The following is a 24751-nucleotide window of genomic DNA, read 5'->3' on the forward strand; positions in this document are numbered from 1 at the left end:
ATACAACCACACAGCTCCCCCATTTCCGTCCTCAGAGTCCCAAACCTATAATTTGAAAAGATGAGAATTCATTCCTTTCATTGGGAAGTCTTAAGTGTTCAGCTCGATGCTTTTACCAATAGGGTGTGGAGCTGAATAAATCCCCCTTCACCAGCTGCTCTGAACCAATTCTCAGTTGGCTAAGAGAAGGAACTATCCGCTAGCTAAAGTAACATACTTTGATGGGAAGCAAAAATCAGCAAATCTCCAAAATTATATTTATGTCAGCATGGGGGGGATAATTTTTAGCTGTGGTGGCTCAAGTGGTTAAGACGCTGAACTGCAGGCTGTGGAAGGTCAGTAGTTCAGCAGTTCGAGACCCGGTGCCGCATGATGGAGTGAGCTCCCATCTCTAGTTCCAGCTCCTGCCAACCTAGCAGTTCGAAAGCAACAAATTGCAAGTAGATAAATAGGTACCACTTAGGTGGGAAGGTAACAGCGTTCCGTGCGCCTTGGTGTTTAGTCATGCCGGCCACATGACCACGGAAACGTCTTCGGATAGCGCTGGCTCTTCGGCTTTGAAACGGAGATGAGCACCGCAACCCTAGAGTCGGATTCGACTGGCTTTCGAGCAAGGGAACCTTTACCTTTATTACAACTTCAGGAAGTAAACTCCACATAAAAAATATGCGGGGGGGGGGTAGGCCAAGGGTTTTGGATTTTAATTGCGGTGGGCCACTGTTGTGCTACCTATAAAACGGAGCGAGAAAAACCAGTCCCGGCTTTTGTTCCCTAAGCCAAGACACTTCTAACTCCGTCGCCTCTGCCAATGGCCAGCCTCCTCGGAAACGGGTCACATGATCTGACTATACCCGGAAGGAGGTTATCTTACAGCCACGTGGTATTTGACACTCGCCAAAAGGCAAGGCGATGGCGGGCGGCAGGGGGTCGGCGTATTCTGCAGTGGCCGGCCTGTTGGGGGCGCTGGCGGCCTGCTCAGCCAAACTCGCCCTGGGCCCGGATTACCTGCGGGGAGTCTGCGTGGCGGCCGTCGGATCCGCCGCCGGCCCTTGTGACTGGGTAAGAGGCGGTTCCTGCATCCTTTGTAGAGGAGGGAGCCGGTTATTGTAGTAATGTACAACAAATGTAGAGTCCAGTGGCACCTTTAAGACCAACAGAGGTTTATTCAAAGTGTTTCCCTTGGCAGTGGAGAACAGCGGGCGAAAAGGCAGCCTGACTTCGGATCTCTCTGCGCTCGTGAACAGGCGTGCTCGGTCGCACAGAGTCGTATCAAGGGATTTATTTCTTCTTACACAGAGCGCCCTTTATTCCTCCTAAATTTTCTGGACCAGCTCACCTGTGGCGATTTTCCACCAAAGGCAGTATTCCTTTGTGTCATCCTTCGACATCCGACATTTCCTGTTCGCACGAGATTAGAGAAGGCAAAGGCGGTCATGTTTTACACATGGATGGTGTGTAACTTCTGGGTTACATCCAGTATCCCCTTGCCTTTTTTTTAAACCCACCTGTGCACCTGTGTGGCTTACAGCAAACAATAGTACACTAGGATAGTGCTTGAAATATTGCGTTGTAGCTGTGTACACCCAAAGGTGCTCAGTAATAGCCCTGTTGAACTGTAGATCCATCATCAGAGACAACAGTCCTGTTTATTAGGATCAAACCAATTTAACAGCAATGTGCAAGTTATTCAGAATTCTTTATCAAGCTGCATAAAAAGGGGGGGGGGAGAAAATGACACTAGTAGGTTCTATATACAACTGCTGACTTTTACGTGGTCAAAAGGCAAGAGTTACGTCGCCCCCCCCCCTTCCCTTTGGTACATCTCGTTATTTTAGTACATTTTTATCCTACTCATTCCCCAAAGAACTCAGAGTAAATGTACAGGATTTGCCCCTCCTCTATTTTATCTTTACAACAACCATGTGAGGGGGATGATGCTAAGAGGAAGTGACTGGCCCAAGGCCACCCAGCAAGCTTTGTGGCAGAGTAGAGGTTGGAACCTGGGTTCTACTCTTAACACTTCAACTACTCTGCCACATTGGCTCTCTGTCATGAAACCTGTTTTACACACCATTTAATCCAATCACATCCTGTGTTCTATTTTAAGATTACAAATGTAGGCTGGAATGTTTCTCCTTCACGCTCTGAAATATCTCCCCCACCCCTCACCAGCCTTCTTTTTTATCTGACCATCCAGCACGGTGAAGCCTTCCGGAGCACTTGAGAGCCTGAGCACAATGTTGTGACATTTTTGTCCGTCCTTCTACAAAGAGCATGACGTCTTTAAAAGAAGCAAAAAGCAAGTAGAGGGGGAAAAAAATAAAAATAGGATCACAGTCACTTGCTTCTAACAAGAATGGTGGGAATGGAAAAAAGCTAGGTGACAGGCTTACAAGTGGCCAGGTTTCCTCCTGCCCATAATGCTGGGTTCCAGAAAAGCATGGATGGCTTCAAGAGGGAATTAGATAAGCATATGAAGCAGAGGTCCATCAGTGGCTATTAGCCACAAGGTATAGATAGGGACTCTGGGGCAAGGGATGCTCTGTCTTCTTGGTGCTTGGGGGGGTCAACAGTGGGAGGGCTTCTAGTGTCCTGACCCCACTGCTGGACCTCCTGATGGCACCTGGTATTTTTGGCCACTGTGTGACAGAGTGTTGGACTGGATGGGCTTTTGGCCTGATCCAACATTGGCGTCTCTTATGTTCTTAAGAGGAGGAGGAGATTGGATTTATACCCTGCCCTTCACTACCCGAAGGAATCTCAGAGCGGTTTACAGTCCCTTCCCCTTCCCCTCCTCACAACAGACACCCTGTGTGAGGTAGGTGGGGCTGAGAGAGCTCTTTGAGAACTGCTCATGAGAGAACAGCTCTGAAAGAACTTGTAACTGACCCAAGGTCACACCAGCAGCTACATGTGGAGGAATGGAGAATCAAACCTGGTTCTCCCAGATTAGAGTCTACGCTCCTAACCACTACACCAAACTGGCTCTCTCGCATTATTTTCATGTGTTTGCACTGTTTGCCAGTTCTATAATCCTAGACATGCTGTATTTCTTGGACTTCTTATGCTGTTTGATCTAATTCTTTTTATGTTTCATAGTCTGCCTTGAAGCCCTGCAAGAAAGTTGGGCTATAAATGAATAAATAAAGCTCTGGTGGGTTTGTTGGGCGTTGGACAGAAGATTGGGAAGGCGGTGTGGCCAGGTGAAAGTGCAGGGTAATGCCAGGAGGGAAGCAATTTTATGAGGTCATTATGAGCCTCCAAAAAAAAAACCCTCCTTCTGACTGGAGGAGAAAATCAGCACTACAGTAGCCCACATTGATTGTGCTAGTCCTGTGATTTTTTTCCCCCTGATAGCAAATAAATAGTCAGAAATGAACTCTTGAAAGAAACAGAATAAGGACAGGGAAAACAGAAAATCAGTTGGTTGGGACAAAAATATCCTGGTTTGCAAGTAATGAGTGAACCAACCAAGTGTCACAATACAGACTCCTTGCCTAGACTGTCCCAGAGTGCTTCCCTTCTTTCTTTCTGTATTCTGCAGACAGGGGCGGATTAAGGCTCCCTGGTGCCCTAAGCACTGACCAATCTTGGTGCCCCCCCTCCTTTCCACACTGACCCAGTGTTGGATCCCCAAGCATCGAGAATAAATCCACGTTTTCAAAGAAAAGTAAAGTTTATTTCAAAGCGTTGAAGACATACTCAAACACGTTCTTTGTTAGAACTGGGGATACACGGTTAGGTCAAGCATAATAAAGGAACTTCAAACAGATACAGATCCAATGAATAACTTTCCCGCTGGCGGGCTAAGGAAACGGTTGCGCGCCCAGTCTATGGGAACCAGGCAAAACATCAGACAAAACACAGGTGCAGCAGTCATGAGAAAAGCAATAGGCAAGCATTGCAGTATCTTCTCCCCCACACAACCTCCAGCAGTTATCTTTTGCATTCCAACGCAGGAGCAGGATGATAGAAACCAACAGGGAAAGGATATGTACACAGAGGTCATAGAAAACAGAATGGCAGCTTGCTGACATACTGCCCCCCTTAAAATACACTTATAACACACCTCCCGGGTCGGGCGGGAGATCTCCCGGGCTGGGCGGGAGACCTCCCGGTTTGTCCGGGAACCTTCTGTGGAAACTACGGATCAGGTAAGGGGCCCGAATATCCCCTTCTTCCACCCATTCGCGGTGCTGGGGACCGAAATCAACCCATTCGATAAGGTACCAGAGTTTACCACGTTTCACTTTACAATCAAGGATATCAGCGATCTCAAAATGTTCATCCCCCTCCAAAATAACAGGTGGAGGAGGAGTAACTGTTGGTCTCCAGGGAGACGGACCAGGATCTTTCTTCAACAGGCTCATGTGAAATACAGAATGCAGAGCACGTAAATTCTTAGGCAAAACAACATCAACCGCCACATCATTTATGACTTTACGCACTTTGAATGGACCTATGAACTTCCACCCCAATTTCCTGCTAGGCCGCAGCATCTTAATGTTCTTGGTCGAGACATACACAAGATCCCCAGGTTTCAGATCAAACCCCACCACCCTACCCTTGTCTGCCTGGGTCTTGTAAGCAGCCTTGGCTGCGTCAAGTGTTTGGCATAGCAGAGGCCATGCTTTTTGCAAGGACATACACCATGTATCAGCATCCCCCACAGGACGTTGGCCCATCCCCTCCAAGAAAGGGAGGGGGGGACTGTCGTAACCAGATACAGCTTTATAAGGAGACATGCCTGTGGAGCTATGGACCGTATTGTTATAACAATATTCAGCAAGAGGCAATAATTCACACCAATCATTCTGTTGATAATTAGTAAAACAACGCAGATATTGTTCCAGAGTCTGATTAACGCGTTCCGTTTGTCCGTCAGTTTCAGGATGATACGCGCTGCTGAGCCCTTGTTCCACCCCTAAAATGGAAAGAAGTTCCCTCCAAAACTTAGAAACAAATTGGGTCCCCCTGTCAGAAATTAATTTAGCAGGTAATTGATGAATTTTCACCACGTGAGACATAAACGATTTCGCCAACCTCTGAGCTGTAGGCAAGGAAGGAAAAGGCACAAAATGAGCTTGCTTAGAAAACAAATCAACAACCACCCAAATAACAGTGTTCCCTTTGCTCGCAGGGAGGTCAGTAATAAAGTCCATGGACACCACTTCCCATGGTCTCGACGGAGTAGGGAGTGGCTGCAGTAAACCAGGAGGCTTGCCCATCCTGGGTTTAGTTAAGGCACAGGTTTGGCAGGACCTAACAAACATCAAGAGGTCTTTGCGCATTTGTGGCCACCAGAACTGTCTGCGGATGAGTTGTAGAGATTTAACAAAACTCCAATGTCCTGCCAGTCTGGAACCATGAGCAGAATCCATCACTTCCCTCCTCATTGAAATAGGCACATACAGTTTGTCTCCAGAATAAATCAGACCTTCAGGGCTACGGACACAATCAGGTAATGTCTTAAGGGAGGCATCATCCTCAGCAGTAAAAGCAGAAAGATATTTCTGGACCCAGGCCCCCCCTCCCACAGGGAACAGGGAAGGCGAAGTCTCATCAGAGTGTGGAATCGTTCGCGCCTGCGCCCGGGTGACTACGGCCCCCCCCAGATGGGAGGGGGAAAAAACAGAGTCCATGATGATCTCACGCTGACTGTCATGTTGTGGGAGGCGTGAAAGCGCGTCAGCCAGGGAATTAGCCGCCCCAGGGAAATGACGAAGAGTGAATCGAAACTTAGCAAAGAAGTCCGCCCAACGAAGTTGTTTAGCGTTGAGAGAACGGGGGGATTTCAGCATCTCCAAATTCTTATGGTCAGTCCAGACTTCAAATGGCAGTTGCGCCCCCTCCAACCACTGCCTCCAAGTGGAGAGAGCCAGCCGGATCGCTGACGCTTCCTTTTCCCAAATCCCCCAGTTTCGTTCGGCATCAGAAAACTTTTTAGACACAAATGCCAGGGGATGTAACCGACCATCTTCCCCTTCTTGCAAAATAGCGGCCCCCATAGCCACATCCGAGGCATCAGTTTGGACAATAAACTTCTTAGATTCATCAGGGCGCGCCAGCACCGGCTCGGAGGTGAACATCAGTTTAAGTTTCTCAAAAGCCTCTGCGCAAGCAGGGGACCATTTAAGCGGGGCGCCAGGTTTCGTAGCATCAAAACCCTTCCCTTTGGTCTTTAGCAACTCAGTCAGGGGAAGGGCAATTTGCGCGAAATTCTGGATGAAATTTCTGTAAAAATTGGCAAATCCGAGGAACATTTGCAATTGTTTGCGGGTCCTGGGGGGCTCCCAGTCAAGTACAGCCTGAATTTTAGCAGGGTCCATTTCAACCTTCCCCCCAGAGATGCGGTATCCCAAAAAGTCAATGCATGTCTTGTGGAATTCACATTTTGACAGCTTAGCAAACAAGTGGTGTTCATAAAGTCGCTTAAGGACCTGGCGCACCAATTTAATATGCGACGGGAGGTCCTGAGAGTACAGCAACACATCATCAAGGTAAAGGACCACTCCTTTGAACAAGAACTCATGTAGGACCTCATTGATTAGGTTCATGAAGACCCCCGGAGCCCCTTGAAGGCCGAAGGGCATAACGAGGTACTCAAACTGCCCCAAAGGGGTATTAAATGCAGTCTTACTTTCATCCCCCTCCCGGATGCGCACACGGAAATATGCATCCCGGAGGTCAAGTTTCGAGAAGATCTTGCCCTTGGTGGCCTCAGCTACCAAGTCCTTAATTAATGGGAGGGGGTAAGCATTGGACAAAGAAACAGCGTTCAAACCCCTATAGTCAGTGCACAACCTAAGCCCCCCGTCCTTCTTCTTTCGGAAAAGTACAGGCGCGGCGAAAGGGGAGGAAGCCGGGCGAATGAAACCTCGGGCTAGGTTTTTATCAATAAAGTTCCGCAGTTCGACTTTTTCAGCCGGCCCCATCGCATAAATTTTACCTTTGGGTAATTTACAGTCAGGCAAAAGTTCAATAGCACAGTCAGTCGAGCGATGAGGGGGCAATTCGTTAGCTTCCTCTTCGCCAAACACCTTTGCCAAGTCTCTATACTCTCGAGGCAAAGAAGCTAACTCTTCCGGTTGCAAAGTGCCGCAGGGGAACTGTGTGGTCGGCTGGTCCCCCCACGAATCCACCCAGCAGTGATCCACACACTTAGCCGACACAAATTTGACAACCCCTTCTTCCCACAAGATGTAAGGGTCATGGGTAAACAACCAGGGACTCCCCAGTACTAAGTCGAACTGCGATTTAGGGGTGACAATGAAGGACCTGGATTCCCAATGATCTCCCGCCCCCAACCGCAAAGCCATAGTCTCGTGCGTACAAGGTTCCATGGGTGCCCCATCCATCTGAGTAAAAATGATGGGGGACTTCAAGGGGACTATCCCCGCTTCCAGTGCAACTAACACTCTAGGGCTGATGAGATCCCTCCCACACCCAGAATCAATCAACGCTCTTACCCTAACGTGGGTTCCTAGGAGCGGATTCATTAAGGAGACAGTCACGAAAAATAGGGAAGGGGTTTCTCTCACCACCTTGGGCGCAGCATTAGAATGGCCTTGTCGTTTTGCGCCTCTCACAACAGGCCGTTTTCGTTTTCCGCCGGTTCAGCCACCAGCTCTTCTTCAGACTCGGTGGCAGCCGGTTCATTTTCCCCCGAACCTTGGGCTGCCTGCAGAGCTTTGGAGAAACGCGGTTTGGCCATCCCCTTCTTCCCCGACAGCGGTGTCTTCGGGCTTGGGGTAGGCGGCTTGTCCTTGACTTGACGGCTGCCACAATCCACAGCGAAATGCCCCTTCTCCCCGCACTTGAGACAGAGCCCCATCTTCATCCGTAGTTCCCTTGCCGATTCCGACAGGCGTTGAGTCTTGGGTTTAGAGGCACCGACAGCGGCGGGTCTGTTGGTCGTAGCAGCCAGGTCGAGTTTGATGGTGGTGAGCCGGTCTTCTGCATTTTCAGCTTCTTGGGTCCAGGCCATCAGGGAGACAGGGTTGACAGTTTTCAGAACCGTTTCTCGGATTTCTGCGTTGAGACCCAAGCGATACATCTCAGCCAATATATGATCAGGGTAGTCTCGGAGCTTAGCTGCTTGCTTGTGGAATTCCAGAGTGTACTCGCGAACCGACTTCTTGTTCTGGCGGTAGGTCCGGAGGAACGCTTTAGCTCTTTGACTCGCGTTGACATCTTCGAATCTCGCCCTCAGCGCCCACATGAATGCTCGCAAATTCAAAAGTTCCGGACCGCGGTCGTTGTGCAGTCCAACATACCATGTGGCGGCGTCTCCTTTCAGTCTTGCCGAGATGACATCAATGAGACCAGCTTCATTTCGGAACAGGTGTCGACTCTCTTCTACGAATTTATGCACCCTCACCGTGAAGAAAGCGAGTTCATCCGGGTTGCCGTCGAAGGTAGCCTCCAGCAGATCCTTGGGTCTGGGTCGTGGAGGCCTCACCAACGGGCCCAGCTGCCCCGGAGCTCCCCTGGGAGGGAAACCCGGTACAACCGGTGGCCCTGCTGGTATTGGCCTCAGCGGCGGCGGCAGACCCGGCACCGGCGGACCCCCTGGCATCGGCGGCTGCGCAGGCACTGGCGGAGGCGGTCTCACCGGCTGCTGGACAGGTACCTGCTGCGCGGGAACTCCCGGTGCTTGCAGCGGCTGAGCAGGCATCGGCGGCGCGGGAAATCCCGGTGCAGGAGCAACTTGCAACTGCGCGGCGTGTGCGTCCAGGAAATTGGCCATTCTAACGTCCAACATTCCCGGCAGGCCTTCCATCACATCCTGGAATGCCCGCATTAAGTCTCTCACCGAGTCTTCCAGTTCTGCTAGACGTTCCCCGGTAGTTTCCTCCGGGATGGGGTCCCGAGGGCGATAATCCGGGGGTGGGTCGTAGTCCTCTTCCGTTTGGAAGGCTCCGGTGCCCTCCTCATCTTCTGCGTGACCACGCGGTCCCGACGGCTCGAACATCCACTCCTCGAGGTCCTGCTTGGGGCTCCCCTTCTCCGAGGTAGACCCAGGTTCCGGGAACAATCCCTTGTCAAACAGACTCTCACGTAATCCGCTCCCCCGACGGGAGTACACCTCACGGGTGCCTTGGGTGTTGTACATAGTCCAATCATCCTGCTGGTGAGTCTTCCGCGGACCCCATTGCGAAGGGGTCGGAGGCGGCCAAGACAGATGTGCAGGCAGGCGGGGAATCGTTCCCCCCACGGCACCCTCCATCGAGGCTGCAGTCGTGAACACCAAAGACGCGGAGGTTTGTGGGACCGATCCCGAGTCCCCCTCCGTGTTAGGTAGATTTCCCTCAATTCCGCTCATGATCTTGTCAGATTCGGAACGATAGGAAAAGGGAGTTCTAACAATATGTTGGATCCCCAAGCATCGAGAATAAATCCACGTTTTAAAGAAAAGCAAAATTTATTTCAAAGCGTTGAAGACATACTCAAACACGTTCTTTGTTAGAACTGGGGATACACAGTTAGGTCAAGCATAATAAAGGAACTTCAAACAGATACAGATCCAATGAATATCTTTCCCGCTGGCGGGCTAAGGAAACGGTTGCGCGCCCAGTACATGGGAACCAGGCAGAACATCAGACAAAACACAGGTGCAGTAGTCCTGGGAAAATCAATAGGCAAGCATTACAGCATCTTCTCCCCCACACAACCTCCAGCAGTTATCTTTTGCATTCCAAAGCAGGAGCAGGATGATAGAAGCCAAGCCGGGTGTAACAGGGAATCTTTTGCATTCCAACGCAGGAGCAGGATGATAGAAACCAACAGGGAAAGGATATGTACACAGAGGTCATAGAAAACAGAATGGCAGCTTGCTGACACCCAGTCCATTTTAGTGGTTTACCTGTCAGACCAGATATACAATGCAGGTTGCAGCAATACAAAAATGTATTCATATGATAACACAATATACTGTACAAACTAAGCTTTTCACCCTTTCCCCAACTTTGTGGTGCCCCCTTTGGCCCTGGTGCCCTAAGCACGTGCTTAGTCTGCTTAATGGTTAATCTGCACTGGTTTATGAACCTGGAGGTATTAGGAAAATGATTTAACAACCACTTCCCACTCAGAGGACTGAATTACATGAGGCAGCATCCTGGAGTTCGCCAGCCAGTTCGTAGAGTGAGAGCACCACCCCGAGCTCTGTTTTAAACCAAAAGAAATGGCACAGAACAGTGACAGGAGCCCCTTCTCCCCCTGCACCGACACCAATCAAAATCAGGCCCCCTCAGTGCTGTTGAAAGGAGTTCCCCAATAGGAACTCACTCTACAAAATGGTGGGGTGAACTCGAGGATGCTCTCTCGTCTAGTTTTCGCCCTGCGGCTTAACTTGTAAGGACCTGAGACGAGCAGAAACCTAAGGAACAGCATTTCTGGAGTGTGTGTTTTAACACTTTTATTTTAAAACAGATTTTGAAATGTTCTCTCAAAGGCATCTTAGCATCCATGACCATCTGGGGTCGTTTTTTCATCCCTTTTGTCAGGTCCATGACTGTAAGTCTAGAAATAATAGCAAGGGGATCATTAACTTTGTTAACCCTTCTGCGTACTTGTAGGAAAGAAAAAGGACGACGATGCAGAAATCCTCACAATCTGCTCAGGCTTTCTTTTCCACTAGAGTTTTAAAATATAATCCTTTTAGGAGAGGCATTGTGGTTTTCTTTCTCTCAGCCACTGATAAGAAAGGTGTGTTTACGAAGGCCATTTTGTCCAGCTGATTTTAAAAGCTGGTCTCTTTCATTTCATTTCCATGTTTTGCTCTAAGAGAAAACTAGATCCGAAAGTTGTTCTTTCCTGGGAACTGAAGCCTGGAACTGAAGGTTAGCAGGTTTTGTCCAGCAGAAGAACTGTTTGTTCGAAACATTCACTATAATTGCTTTATCAGTAGAATTATTGTTAAGACAGGTGCATACAGGTGAATTGCAAATCATTACCCATCAGTGACGCCACATGAAATGGTTAAAGGTGCAGTCATATCTAGATTTTAAGCCAGATAAGTGGGAAGAAGAGTTAAGAATGAGGAGTTAAGCAATTGTGTGGCTGCGTAAAGTGCTGGCGCATGGCAACTCCCTTGGGTTTTTAAGGCACGAGATGTTCAGAGTTGGTATTCCTTGGTGGTCTCCTATCCAAATACAGACCAGGGCCTGCCCTGCTTCCAAGATCTGACAAGATCCGGCTAGCCTGGGCGGCCGCCCAGGTCAGGCCAGATGAGCAATTGCAGCCACTTATAAATCATATAAGGGGAGGCGAATGGTTTTACCCCGTCCCTTTTCCCTTGATCTGCAAACTGTACCAAGTGATGATGGTGAAAAGAAGAAGAGAATAGATTGGATTTATACCCCGCCCTTCACTTGGAGTCTCAGAGCGGCTTACAAACTCCTTTCCCTTCCCTTCCCCACAACAGACACCCTGTGAGGTGGGTGGGGCTGAGAGAACTCTTGACACAAACTGCTCTCTTTCAAGGACAGCTGTGCCAGAGCTTTTGACTGACCCAAGGTCATATCAGCAGGTGCAAGTGGAGGAGTGGGGAATCAAACCCGGTTCTCCCAGATTAGAGTCTGCACACTTAACCTGTTTGGTTTCTGAGGATTAGGTAGCTCTGGGAAGCACCAAAAAAGATTAGGATGGGTGCTTTTTGTCTTCTCAGTGGAAATATGCCCCAAAGCCCTCAGGCATCCCAAGAAGCATTGTTATAAAGCTACATTCAAGATGTAGCCAAAAAAGAGCCTCTTTCTACTCAAAAGCAGAGTGTGAGCCCTGTAGTACCTTAAGGTAAAGGTTCCCTTGCTCGAAAGCCAGTCAAATCCGACTCTAGGGTTGCGGTGCTCATCTCCGTTTCAAAGTCAAAGAGCCAGAGCTGTCCGAAGACATTTCCGTGGTCATGTGGCCGGCATGACTAAACACCAAGGCGCAGGGAACGCTGTTCCCTTCCCACTGAAGTGGTACCCATTTATCTACTTGCAATTTGTTGCTTTCGAACTGCTAGGTTGGCAGGAGCTGGAACTAGAGACAGGAGCTCACTCCGTCATGCGGAACACTCTGGTCTCGAACTGCTGAACTACCGACCTTCCACAGCCTGCAGTTCAGCGTCTTAACCACTTGAGCCACCGCAGCTGTAGTACCTTACTCAGAGGCAAATGGTATAGGACTAGATGAGTCTTCTGGGTAAACAGTGGCTTTGTGGAGCTGTTTCAGGTTGAGGAAAAAGTTGCAATCTGAACGGGCCCCAAGTGAACACATGAAGCTGCCTTATACTGAATCAGTCCCTTGGTCCCTCAAGGTCAATATCGTCTTACTCAGACTGGCAGCAGCTCTCTACAATCTTGTGCAGAGGTCTTTCACATCACCTACTGCCAGATGAATTCAAGCTGGGACCTTCTGCATGCTCTGCCACTGAGTTTAAAAGAGGGGGAAATGCCGGGAGCTCCATTCATGGAGCTACCCAAGTTTGGCACAAAGGAAGGCTTCTTGGAGTACTTTGTGAGTGCCCACACGCATCCAGTAGCCCACCATTTTCCTGAAGGCTCATGCTGGAATGGAGGAAGCGGCAGTAAAGAGCTGGGGGCTTCTCACGTTACCCCAGCAACACAGGAAGGAGTTGCACTGTTGCCTATCATATGCTGCTGAGGCAACTCAGGAACCGACTAAGGGACTACACAGTGATCTTTGTGGAAGATGAATAACTGGCTCTTTTATAATTTTTCATAAGATTGTAGGGATTCCAGTTCAGTCCAAGCAGCAGTGTGGCTGTTTGGCCTGTGTGTTTTTCCCCCGTCACATGGCAAACACCAGCTGCAGGAGAGGCAATTTTGGTCAGAAACAACATTTATTTAGTCCTTTTTTATCCCAGTCTCGCCTGCAAGGAACTCAGGGTGGTATTCATGGTTCTCCCTTCCTCCATTTTCTCCTCACCCTCTGAGGTGAGTCCAAGAGAGAATGCCAAACCCACGGTCACCTAGTATGTTTCAGGACAAGCGAGGCTCTCCACCCATTCCCAGGCTGTCATTGGACAATTCTGCATCTAGTATTCGCTCCTTGTTTTCTCAACTGGGAGGAAAAGGTGCAGCTCAAATCCACATTCAGATATCTCAGGGCAACACTGTACTGACTACAAAGTCACCCCTGAATGGCCATAAATCTGTGCAGAAGGTACCATAAAACCCAATGATCAAAGAAAATGAAAGCAGTATGCAGTGTAGCGGGTAACATAAAATCCAGTGATCAAAGAAAGTGACAGCAGCATGCAAGGCAGGGGGGAATTTCTGTTCCAACGTGGGTTTGCTAAAACAGTGGAGGGGAAAGCCAGTGCAGAATCACCCATGCTAACCCTCACACCAGAATGACGCAGCAGCACTCGCACATCCAGAACTGCTACTCTAGTCAGACTAGTTGCTCCCCCCTATACACACTAAACATCATTTTAAAAATAATAAAACTCTGAGACATCCAGCAGCAAATCTTCCGCATGATGTGTGCTCAGCTTCTCTCCTCCCTTCCTTGACTTTGCACTTGGAACCGATTTGAACTTCGAGCACAAAAGCTTGATGGCTGGCCCCCTTTGAATGAAAGGCATCTGAAAGGTGTGGCACAGGCCGTTTAATCCTTTTAGAGAAGCAACACCTTTCTATTATATTTATTTAAAGGGCCATTTGTTTGTGTCCATTTCGTAATTGATTCTCCCACTCCCTTTCTTCTGGTATTTTGTTGAGTCCACCTTATGTAAGCTTGCTTTTAGGCGTACCTGTGAAGTTAGCCCTTCCATTAAAAGAAAAAAAAACAAGGCCTTAGACATTCACAGGGATTTTCAAGGTCATGGGTGCATGCAGTTCCATCCCTTATATGGCATGCAGTTTGGGGGGCAGAGAGGCGGTAGAGGGGATAGCTATAGAAAGGGAGACAACCCTTGGGAAATTTCTCCACAACCCAAATCTCACTTGCAGGATACCATAACCACTAGAGACTGGAGCCCACTCTAATGGTAAAGCATGCATTGTTTTCAGTGCTCTGTGATCTCGGTGACTTCCACACAGGGACAGATGTGTGTGGTTTCACCATTACCGGTGCAGCTGCCAGTGCAGTGCAAGAGCAAGGGAGTTTCCATATGACAGGTTGCCCTGCAGTTTCCCTGGCCCCGCCCCACAGCACAGCCTTTCCCCCTTCCCAGTGGTCCACCAGGGCACTTTTATTTTTTTCAAAAAATAGGCAGTTGAATATTATTATGTTGATATCATGTTTGCTAAATTCCCAGCTTCCACTTTTTGAAAAGGAAGTCTTTTCTAGCCCCTTTGTTGTGAAGATATGCCTTTCCCTTGTATCTCCACAGCAAACGGGGATAGAGATTTACTTTAGACAAACAAACTTTAAACAAACAAAAATAGTAGTATACATATTGTTACAGTGTTATACTGATATGACGGTATTCAATTGCCGATTTTTTTTAAAAGCCCCTAGTGGCAGGTGGAGGAAATGGCTGCCGTGCTGGCCACAGGTACAGGGTCAGAGAAAATGGCTGCCTTGTGGGTCTCTCTCCCCCCCCCCCTTGGAATGCAATACATAAATGGAGGATAATTTTGCTCTGGCTTAATTGGTGATGCAGTTCTAGGCCTGATCTGTCGTGTTCACAAGGCTCCACACTGTCATAGTGCCTTCCTCGTAAACTTATTTCTTAAACACATTTTAACCTGTCCTTTCTCCTGGGACCTCATGGCAACACACAACGGTCTCCATTCCACCATTTTACTCTGATAACAATTCTGTGAAGTGCATTAATGAGAGAGAGTAACTGGCCCAAGGTCACCCAGCAAGCTTCCATGCCAAAGTAGAGAAACAAACCTGAATGTTCCAGATCCTAGTCCACTTTCATCACCACATCAGTCTTAAGTCAGCATTACTGAAGCGTTTTAAGAAACTAATGTCTTATACTTTTGCTCCAAATCGTTAACCTTGTACAGACCATTATTGAAAGGGGTGGCGAATAATAATAATAATAATAATACCATTAAAATGTTCCTTCCCTCCCCACCCCATTGTTCTTCAGTTACCCATTGTACTTCAAGCCGGATGTGGTGGTCTGGTGCTTGCATGCAATGCCATAATGTGGACTTTCTTTGCCAAAGCCTTGAAATACTCCTCCTCTTCAGCAACAGCAACTGTGACATCAACCGCATCCAACTTCGTCTCTTCTGTAAGTACAAGTGACATCATAGGGCCTGCTCATGATCAGCCAGAACATGCGCCAACCACATGCAGGTCGATCCAAACTATGATGCATGCACATCTTCTGCTTTTCACTGAAGTAAAGTCGGTCAGGCTTTAACTCCAAATGCTGTGCCTGCACTCTGCACCTTTTTCTGTCTTCGATTTTTCTCTTAGGAATTGTAGAGTATATATTCTGCATACCAATGAGAAAACCCAGATAGTGTCGTGGTGCTGAAATTTCCTTCTTCTTTTTTGTGGCGTTGTTGGTCTCTCCTTATTGGTCACGTTTTTTGAAATAGGAGAGTCTTCAAACTGCATTTATTCTAGGGTAGCCATCTTAGCAGAATGTTAGTCGGTCTCCCTCCTTCATCAGTGTACAAGCTCCACTATTGCTTAGGTTTTCCATCTTTTAAATTTAGGGGTTTTTTTATAAGTGTGTTCAGTCTAGCGATATGAGTTTAATGTTAATCTTGGATCACTGGCAAAAAAAATCATTGGCAAGGAATGCTTTAAAAGTTTGGCTAGAGGTAGCATGTGTGTGTGCAGATAGACGTTTTAAAAGATGTGTGCCCTCAGGAGGAGATGCTGAACACGTGGCCATAGAGGCAGTGGCGGGCGAGATGGGAGGGAAGGGAGTGAACGAGCAGCCAGGTGTGCAATGTGCCGGTGGTGCCCACTCGCCCAGCATGGGAATACCACCCAAGCCTGTCCCCCTTGCCAGCCCCGCGGAGGGACTCTAGCGACTTGGTAGTTGCCTGCCATTGGGCCAGGCTCCCACTTGGCACTGGGGGCTGGGCAGCAGGGGGGGCTTTCCAGAGCCACTGCGGGCAGGTGGGTTCACTAGCAGAGCAGGAGGAGACTCGGAACCTGCCTCCTGGCCTCCAGTGCCAAGTGGGAGCCTGGCCCGATGGGCTGAGAATGGGAAAACTGGCACAAAACCACTCTCAGAAAACCCAGGGAAACAGCAACTGGAAAGTGAACTGAGCATTCAGTGGACAAAAATCAATGCAGAAGGGGGGGGCACACACCCCTGATGGCCATGCACACGGAAAGCAAAGGGAAATGCAGAACGACAAAGAAAACCTGACGGACATACACGGTGAAAGCGAGGGGAGACATCCCTGCATAAAAGGCCTAAATTTTCCATGGGCAGAATGGCACTTTCCTGTCCCTTCCCCCACTGCAGTCCACTGATCTCGGAAAAATGCTGCTCGTGGGGGATACGGGACCCTGAAGAGTAACATGCGGGTGGTCTGCCGATGACAATCGCCAACTTAGTCAGGATCCAGCCCAAAGTGTCTAAATTTTTTGAAAGAAAACAGAAATTTTAAAATCCCTCTTTTTATTAAGTTCATTTAGTATTCCAACTAGTTCAGGACTTGGTGGTTTAGAAGGATGTCAGCGCGAACAGGGCTTGTTGATAGTTGGTTTTAACAGTAGTCGTGTTGTACTCTGTTATTTTAAATAACTAAATAATTTGTTCTTCAAGAGCATAATAAGTGTTTCGGATTTCTAGATTCTGGAATAAAACATTTAGATAGAAGCATTAAATGTTTTGGGTCAATTTATGAGGGCTGTGAAAATTCCTAAGTTCCAGAATCAAGAGAGCTTTCCCCAGCTTTATTCCCTTTAAAGTAAGCCAATCTTTTAGCTGTCAAAAAGCATCCAAGTATGAGAAAAATATATTATCCGGGCCTGAAGGGCCCATTTGTTTTGGTTTACAACGAATGCCGTGCATGGTTGGAAATCCCAGATTAAAGGGGTTTAAGTGACCAGAGGGCTAATCAAAATTTATTATACCAGCTCATGCAAGCTGGAAATAAGAGTCTGTGTTTTAGCCTATGATGCCACTACCAGTTTTTCCTTTTTCTTTCAGGCTGTTCTTGGTTATTTGCTGTTTGGGGAGACTCATGCCCTATTATGGTGGGTAGGGATATCCATTACACTCTTTGGCCTTCTGCTTCTGCACACGGCCCCAGCTACATCAGAAGAACAAAGGCATCCAAAAGAAAAGAAAATATAAAAACGTAAAAGGTACCGTCTGGGACCAGACCAGTGGTCCATTCTGTCCAGCACACAGGACCCAACCTGTTGCCCTGGACAGCCAACGAACAGAGCATGGAGCCAAGGTTTTCCCCTCATGTTGCCTCCTAAGGAGGTTTACTGCCTCTGGATGTAGCTGTTCCCTTTGATCTTCTTGGCTAGTAGCCATTGAGGGACCTCTCATCTGTCTAATTCCCTTTCTAATCCATCTGTACCAGCAGCCATCACTACATGCACCAACATGGAATTCCACAGTTTAGTTACTTGTTGAGTGAAGAAGTATTTCCTCCAAAAAAAGCCTCAAAGGACTTTCTGTTCATGTCACGAACAGGGAATCACACCAGAACAAAAGCAAGACTTCTGGCTTTCTCTAGCAATGGTTTCTCTAGTTTTGTTTACATAGACGGATTTACTGCTGATATTACATTACTGAGTGCTGCAAAGGCCAAGTCATGGTTGTGGCAAACTCCAGTGCATCAAACCGTGAAGAAAGAGGGCTGTTGAGAAGGGTTGTTGTCAGTTGTCAGGTATGCTTTGGAGGGTTTGGTAAGTAATGAGATTTAAGACAGAACTAGAAAGTGAGCTTTGCGAGACTCACTGGACCAAATGTTCTTTATAATGAGATTTAAGACAGAACTGGAAAGTGAATATGACTTGGAGCATTGCGAGACTCACTGGACCAAATGTTCTTTCTCAGTTTAATACCCAACTACATCTTGCAGAATCTTTTGGCTGGGCTACTGATTTCAAGTTTTTAAGAGACACACAACTACTTCTGCACATATGAGCTCTTCATGATTGACAGTGTATTGTGTGTATTTTGCACTCAAGAGATATGTACCTGGTGCATGGCCTGGTATCGTTCCTTCTGTTCCAGTGCACTGCATTACAGATTCAAAGAAATGAACCCTCCTTGAAACAATATGAATGATGGTTAGATGCTTCTGGGAACACTGGTATAGTCATGCAGTGCCTGTTAACCTGCCTTTATATCTGACTGAGTTCAAGACCTTTGCCTGTTCAAATCTGTGCATTAAAGCCTAATTATCTGTCAGAGTAAAGACAGTGGTAGGCAATGCTCCCACTAAGCTCTGGAGTCTTGTGAGCAAAATTTCTACTTTGTGAGCTCTTGGTATTAAAGTTGTGAACGAGCGATTTAGCTGCTGCATAAATTTGTTGGCTCTGGAGCCACCCTTCCTGAGCTGAGACAAGAATGTGTGAGCTGGAGGCTAAAACACTGTGAGCTAACTCACACTAACTCATCTTAGAGGGAACACTGGTGGTAGGCCTGGGTTGAAACCCATTTTCCATCACTGAGTAACTGATGTGGGGTGGGGTGGGGGCTTGAAAAGGTCATTCTTTCTTAGTTTGCTGTCTGTGAAATGGGAACAGAAAGACCTGCTTCTCAGAATGAGATGAGGAGGTGTTAAATTATTACCTGCTGCAAATGTAAAGCAGTGAGGATTGCAAAGCAGGGATTCTGGGAGCAGAACCAACATGCCATAGTTTTTGTACTACCATGACAGGTGATAGGCAGTAGTAGAGCATCTTCTTTGCATACTGAAGGTCAATCCCTGGCATCTCTGGTTAAAAAGAACAGGTAGTAGATGATGTGAAAGACCTCCCCCTGAAACCCAGTCAGAGCAGACAGTATTGACCTTGGAACGATCAGAAAGCAACATCTGTCTGTTGTGCCTCAGTCATCAGTGTCCCATTCTCCCCCCCCCCTTTACTGCATGTTTCTTTGATACCTGTGAAAGTCTATTCCTTTTGGGCTGAGCTAGTTTCAAAACAGATTTCCTGTTGTTTGATTGCTCTGTTGGACACCTGAGCTATCAGGCAGGTCTTTTTTTAAAAAAAAATTTATTATGAAGAGTAAAACAGCATAACAACATATTCAAACACGTCAAATTCAAATACAGCAAATAAAAAACCGATGAAAGGCTTATAAATCACAGCCAACCCCAAACAGTCTGCGTAACAATAAACCTTAATCTCCATCTTTCATTTTGTATGCTGGATGCGACAATGGATCGATTAAAGACATTTTCTCAGATGGTGTTTGAGCTAAAGTGTTGTGTCCTGTGGACTTGACCAGAGATAGAACTTAAAAACGAATCCAGGGGGCATAAGCCACCTTAGACGGGATTATATCATTTTCTGACATATATTGTACTCTAAACCACACTGCAACAAATCGCGCAGGCAGGTCTGACTGGTCTCTTGCTTTCCAGCCACCATTTTTTTTACTAGTTAGTTATGAACACATAACTGCTTATTCACACCTCCCCCCCCAACAGGGGCTTCTCAAAACTGTGTTTTATTTATAAAATCTTTCAAAGAAAAGTGCCTCTGTACTTCAGCTTTTTTCTGTGCTTCAGGGAAGGGGTTAAGTGAAAAGATTAGAGAGGGAGGATGGCAGTGAACTACATATCCCAGCAGGCTCATCAGCACTTGTGCGCATGCTCAAAGGACAAACGTTTTTTTAAATGGCCGACAACCTCATGAACTACATATTCCAGCAGGCGCATCAGGAAAAACAAATGCTCAAACAAATATGTCTGACAGCCTCACTCCCTGGCTGCTGCATCTGATCACTCAAGGATGGGGTGAAAACGCTTTGAAGAGTGCTAAAGGGGTGAGTCTGATCTGAATTCTTCTGTTACAAAAAAACCTATATCTATTAGTGGCAGGGCCACAACGGATCACACTGCATGTCTGACCACAGCCCTTGATAGTCCAAGGCAGTTTCTTGTATTCTTGGTCACCTATCAGAGGAGGAAGATGCCTTTATTGGGCTTCATGGGCTTCAGTGTAGATGGCCAGAGACATAAGTCCAGCTCAGAAGCAGTCATGTGACACAAGGGGCAAATAGACTCTCACTAGATCCTTTATGGCAGTCCAGAGCCACTGTGGCTTATCATTCAGTGTGCCACTCTGCCATAGATGTTTCTGAGTGTCCTTCTCTCAGTCACTTGCACTCAGCCTATCTTTAGCTTACATCATGATAGGATTATTGTTGTAGTTGTGAGAATAAAATGGAGGAGGGGGGGAACAATATTGAAAGCTGTTTCAGGTCCCCATGTCCACACACTTCTTGTTAGACTTGCTACAGAGGACCAGCTGGATGTAAGAATAAGTAAATAAACGCAGCTCACTTTGGCAGGCCCAGCTGTGACTGACATTTTAAATACGTTTGGCCAGTCTCAGCAAACTGGGAGATCATTTTTCACCCTGGGGCCTTTTGTGCCAGTCCCACAGCAGGAAACCTTGACCAGGAAGAACTTTTCTTATTTGTTGCTGCCGGTGAGACTCCTCCATCTCTGACAAAAGCTTAAAGGTGACCTGCAAAGCAAGGTGGGGGAGTTGAGCTCCTGCCATTTGTCATCTCTCTTAGGTGTCAAAGAGGGCTTCCTTTTCTCTTTCTGTTTCTCCAGTGAACGGGTCATTTCGTAAAAAAAGAGGTGCAGGAACTCATTAGCATAACTAATTAGCATAACTTATTTGCATATGCCATACCCCCTGACCTCACCGGAAGTGTGTCAGAAGGCAACACCCACCGCTCAGGCTCCACTGCACTGTTTTGGATTGCTAGCTATTTGGGAGGGGGACGTGCAGATCTGTCCTCACAGAGGAGGGAGAGCTTGTACCTGAATAAAACTTGGTCTTAAAGGTGCCACTGGACTGTTTGGGGCCAGGGGGGGCTCTGCAACTTACCTGGCTGCTTCTATGCTCTGATTGAGGGCTGCTGGGAGCAGGGGTCAGGGCTTGTTGCACGTGCCCGACATCTGGGCTCTTTACTGCCAGAGCTCCGCTCCTGTGCGCTCCCGCAGGAAATGACCCCTGCCAGTGAACAATGGAAGCTTTTGCTTACCCTGGAAGAACATGGATGTTGAAAGAGCTGGGAAGTTTCTGGTAGCCAGGATTCCCAGAAAAGAGCAAGTGCGATTGTTATGTGGCCTACTCTTTGAGGGGGAATCTCTTAAATGGAAATAGTAAGAAATGTCACCATCTTGATGGAAGGATTGAGAATGCTACGTTTCAGCATTAACCAACAAAATTATGTTAGGCACGGAGTTGTAAGGGAAACAGACATTCCAGATGTTACTGGATTCGATCGTACATTTCTCCAATCCAGTTATCCAGATGAACACAGATTTCTGGCCGCATTCATTCTGACAAGAGGGATTTGGCAGCCGTGTTCTCCTGCCTAGCCTTTGTGGACCTTAAGAAATTTCCATTCTGAACTTTGACAGATTCATTCAGCTTAATTCAGCCTTGTGAACTGTGCCTGCATTTAGATCGCTGTTATCAGATCTCAGAAGCTAAGCAGAGCTGGCCCTGGGTTAGTACTTGGTTGGGGGGGGGCCACACCAAGGAAGCTCAGGGTCGTGACGCAGAGGCAGGTCGTGGCCAACCACCTTTGAAAGTCTCTTGCCTCGAAAACCGTACATGGTTGCCATTATTTGGCTGCGACTGGATGGCCACTTCCTGCCACTGTAATACGTGAGGTCAGGATGCCCTCTTGAGAGTCAACCTTGCTGTGCTGGAATCCTGCCAAGCGACAAGTAAAGACGTCGTTGGGATGTTATGAGAATGCTTTGCTTACCAAAAGGGATTGGCTGCAGTAAGCGGCTGGAGAGTCTGAAAAATGATGCCAGAATCACGGCTTGGATTTAGCCACGCTTGTTCCTTTTCTTAGCTATCAAAAGACTTATTGCTTGGGGCCTGTTCTTATTTTTTCCGTCGAAGAGCTAATTCATATCCGAATTCTCCCCCTTTTCAGACAGGAAAAGACTAGCTTGTTTAAGGCGACTGCACAGCCGCCACCGGTTGGAAGCCCTGGCCCCTGAACTGCCACGTCTCCCCAAACATGTAAGCTGTAGCAGGGAGCCGATCTGCACACCGAAAGAATTGCACATGCAGATTTGGATTCTCCATTGGAGTTGAAAAGTATGCAGACGGAGAGCGATTTCAGCTAAGCATACCTTTATTTAGTTCCGGACAAAGACGAAGGGACCAGCTCGCAGGCTGGTTATATATGTTCAGAAAACCCGCCACCAAGTACACCTAAACACACCCCCTACTCCCGATAGGCTATTTACAGTAACCGGGCGACCATTGGTCTCCCGGCTGAGAAGCTGGCCCTTTGATTGGGCCGGCTAGGATCCTACGGACCCATTGTCTTTGGACATGAAGCTATTGAAGAGTTGTGCCTGGCCAGCCCGGGCAAGTCCGGGCATGTCAGGCTGAATACATTACAGGAGTGAATGAAGAACCCTTGAAGATCCACCCATGAGTGGGGTGCCCTGCACTAGAACAGATTGCCAGGCAGCTTACAGCACAGTTAAAACTCCCAAGGTTGGGGACAAAGGGTGGCTCTTGGGGAGCAGCTGTCCCGAAGGCACCCGCTAATTTGCGGAGTGCCTCAAGGGGCGGTGCTCTCCCCGATGCTATTTAACATTTACATGCGCCCCCTTGCCCAGATTGCCCGGAGGCATGTGCTAGGGTGTCACCAATAGGCAGATGACACCCAGCTCTATCTTGTTGGGCGGCCAGTCTGACTATCGCAGAAGACCTGGACCAGGCGCTACAGGCCATGGCTGGATGGCTTAGATTGAGCCAATTGAAATTGAATCTGACGAAGACAGAGGTCCTGTGCCTGAGTCGGAGTGGATCGGGGGTAGGGATCCGATCCCATTACCGGCCTTCAATGGGGTGCCGCTGGTGCCAGCGCCAAGGGTCAGGAGTTTGGGAGTGCTCCTGAATGCCTCCTTAACAATGGAGGCCCAGGTAGTAGCCACTGCCAAGGCAGCCTTTTACCATCTCCGGCTAATTAGGCAGTTGGTTCCCTTCCTCGAACGCAATGATCTGGTGACAGTGATCCACGCAATGGTCACCTCGACTACTGCAATGCGCTCTACATGGGGCCTCCCCTTGGTGCAACTCCGGAAGCTGCAGCTGGTGCAAAATGCAGCGGCCAGGCTGTTGATGGGCCTCCATATGTGGGAGCACATCCAACCTGTGCTAAAGACATTCCACTGGCTGCCAATAGCAAACCAGATTCGCTTCAAGGTGCTGGTTTTGACCTTTAAAGCCCTTTATGGTCAGGGACCTACCTACCTGAGGGACCACCTTTCCCCACATGTTCCCCAGAGAGCACTGCGATCAGGATCGCAAAACCGCTTGCCCCCTCCCCGGCCCTAAGGACGCCAGGCTGGTATCGACCAGGACCAGGGTGTTTTCTGTGGCAGCTCCAACCTATTGGAATGAGCTTCCGGATGAGATCAGGGCCCTGCAGGACCTCTCACAGTTCTGCAGGGCCACGAAAACGGAGCCGTCAGGCATTTAAGTAAGGAGCTGCACCTTACCATCTATGCCCTGTGCCGATTTTACTGCCAGCCTAGGCCTGCCAAGAGTGGATGAATTGCTGAACGAATGGTTCTAAATGCACTTTATTATATCTGCTTTGCCATCGATACTAATGGTTTTAAATTTTTATCATGTGTTTTATATTGATATTTATATTGCTGTTATATTGGTTCTCTTATGTAAGCTGCCCTGAGCCTGCCTCGGCGGGTAGGGTGGGGTAGGGTAGGGCGGGGTAAAAATCAAAGAAAATAAATAAATAAATAAAAAAGCAGCAACATAAAAAAAGATGGAAATAAAAGCAGCATCAAGCAGATAACATCAAGCAGTATCTTGTGCTTTAGAAATCACCAGCTGGACTGCAAGGAGAAATGTTTCACTGACAGGATAATTCTGCAAACCTCTAAGGCAATTAAAAAACACACAACTGTTCTGTCCAGTGCCTGGAAATTTCCAAATTTAGCTCTAGGTGAGCATCTCTGGGGATGAGGTTCCAGAGTCCCAGCACCACAAAAGAGAAGGCTCTGCTACTGGAACTCACCTGCTTTGCTCCTGGCAGTGGGACACTCAGTCCACAAAAAATTGTGAAGAGCCCAAATGCGAGAGAATTTACTTCTGTCCTGTAAGAACCGCCACTGTTCTTCTTGGTCAGTACTTTAACAAAAATCCAGTTTATCAGCAAAAAATTGTGAAGAGCCCACATGGGAGAGAATTGACTTCTGTCCTATAAGAACCACCACTTTTCTTCTTGTTCAGTACTTTAACAAAAATCCAGTTTATCAATGAATTTCCCTCTTGTGTTTTTTCAGTTCAAAGGTCCTTTGACATGAACAGGCTGCCAATAGAGTTGTCACCGGGGGTGGGTGGGGGACTGAGTGACATCCCCGATGTGATGATGTCACCCAGAAGTGACCTCATCATGTCAGGGACACTCTGGTATTTGGGCAAAACTCTATGGTTTTTTGCCCTCAAACCACAGAGTTTGCCCAAATACCAGAGCATCCCTGCATGACGTCCCTGTCTAAGCTGGTGTGCAGTGGGGAGAAGCCCCTGAAACCAGGAGATCCCCTGCCCAGACCAGAGAGCTGGCAAGCCTAGAAGCCAAGGAGTAAGGCTGTGC

At 47.9% G+C, this 24751-nt stretch overlaps 1 long non-coding RNA gene across 1 annotated transcript; it reads left to right on the forward strand.

Annotated features, from left to right (window-relative positions):
* Positions 1–986: 986 nt before the first annotated feature.
* LOC107114802 lies at positions 987–17597 on the forward strand. The gene is made up of 3 exons (XR_001482657.1): positions 987–1059; positions 15059–15205; positions 17096–17597. It is a non-coding gene; the product is annotated as an uncharacterized LOC107114802 (long non-coding RNA).
* Positions 17598–24751: the final 7154 nt, after the last annotated feature.

The sequence above is a fragment of the Gekko japonicus genome, unplaced genomic scaffold (assembly GCF_001447785.1).
Source record: "Gekko japonicus isolate JY-2015 unplaced genomic scaffold, Gekko_japonicus_V1.1 scaffold1504, whole genome shotgun sequence".
In the NCBI taxonomy this organism is placed as follows: domain Eukaryota; kingdom Metazoa; phylum Chordata; class Lepidosauria; order Squamata; family Gekkonidae; genus Gekko; species Gekko japonicus.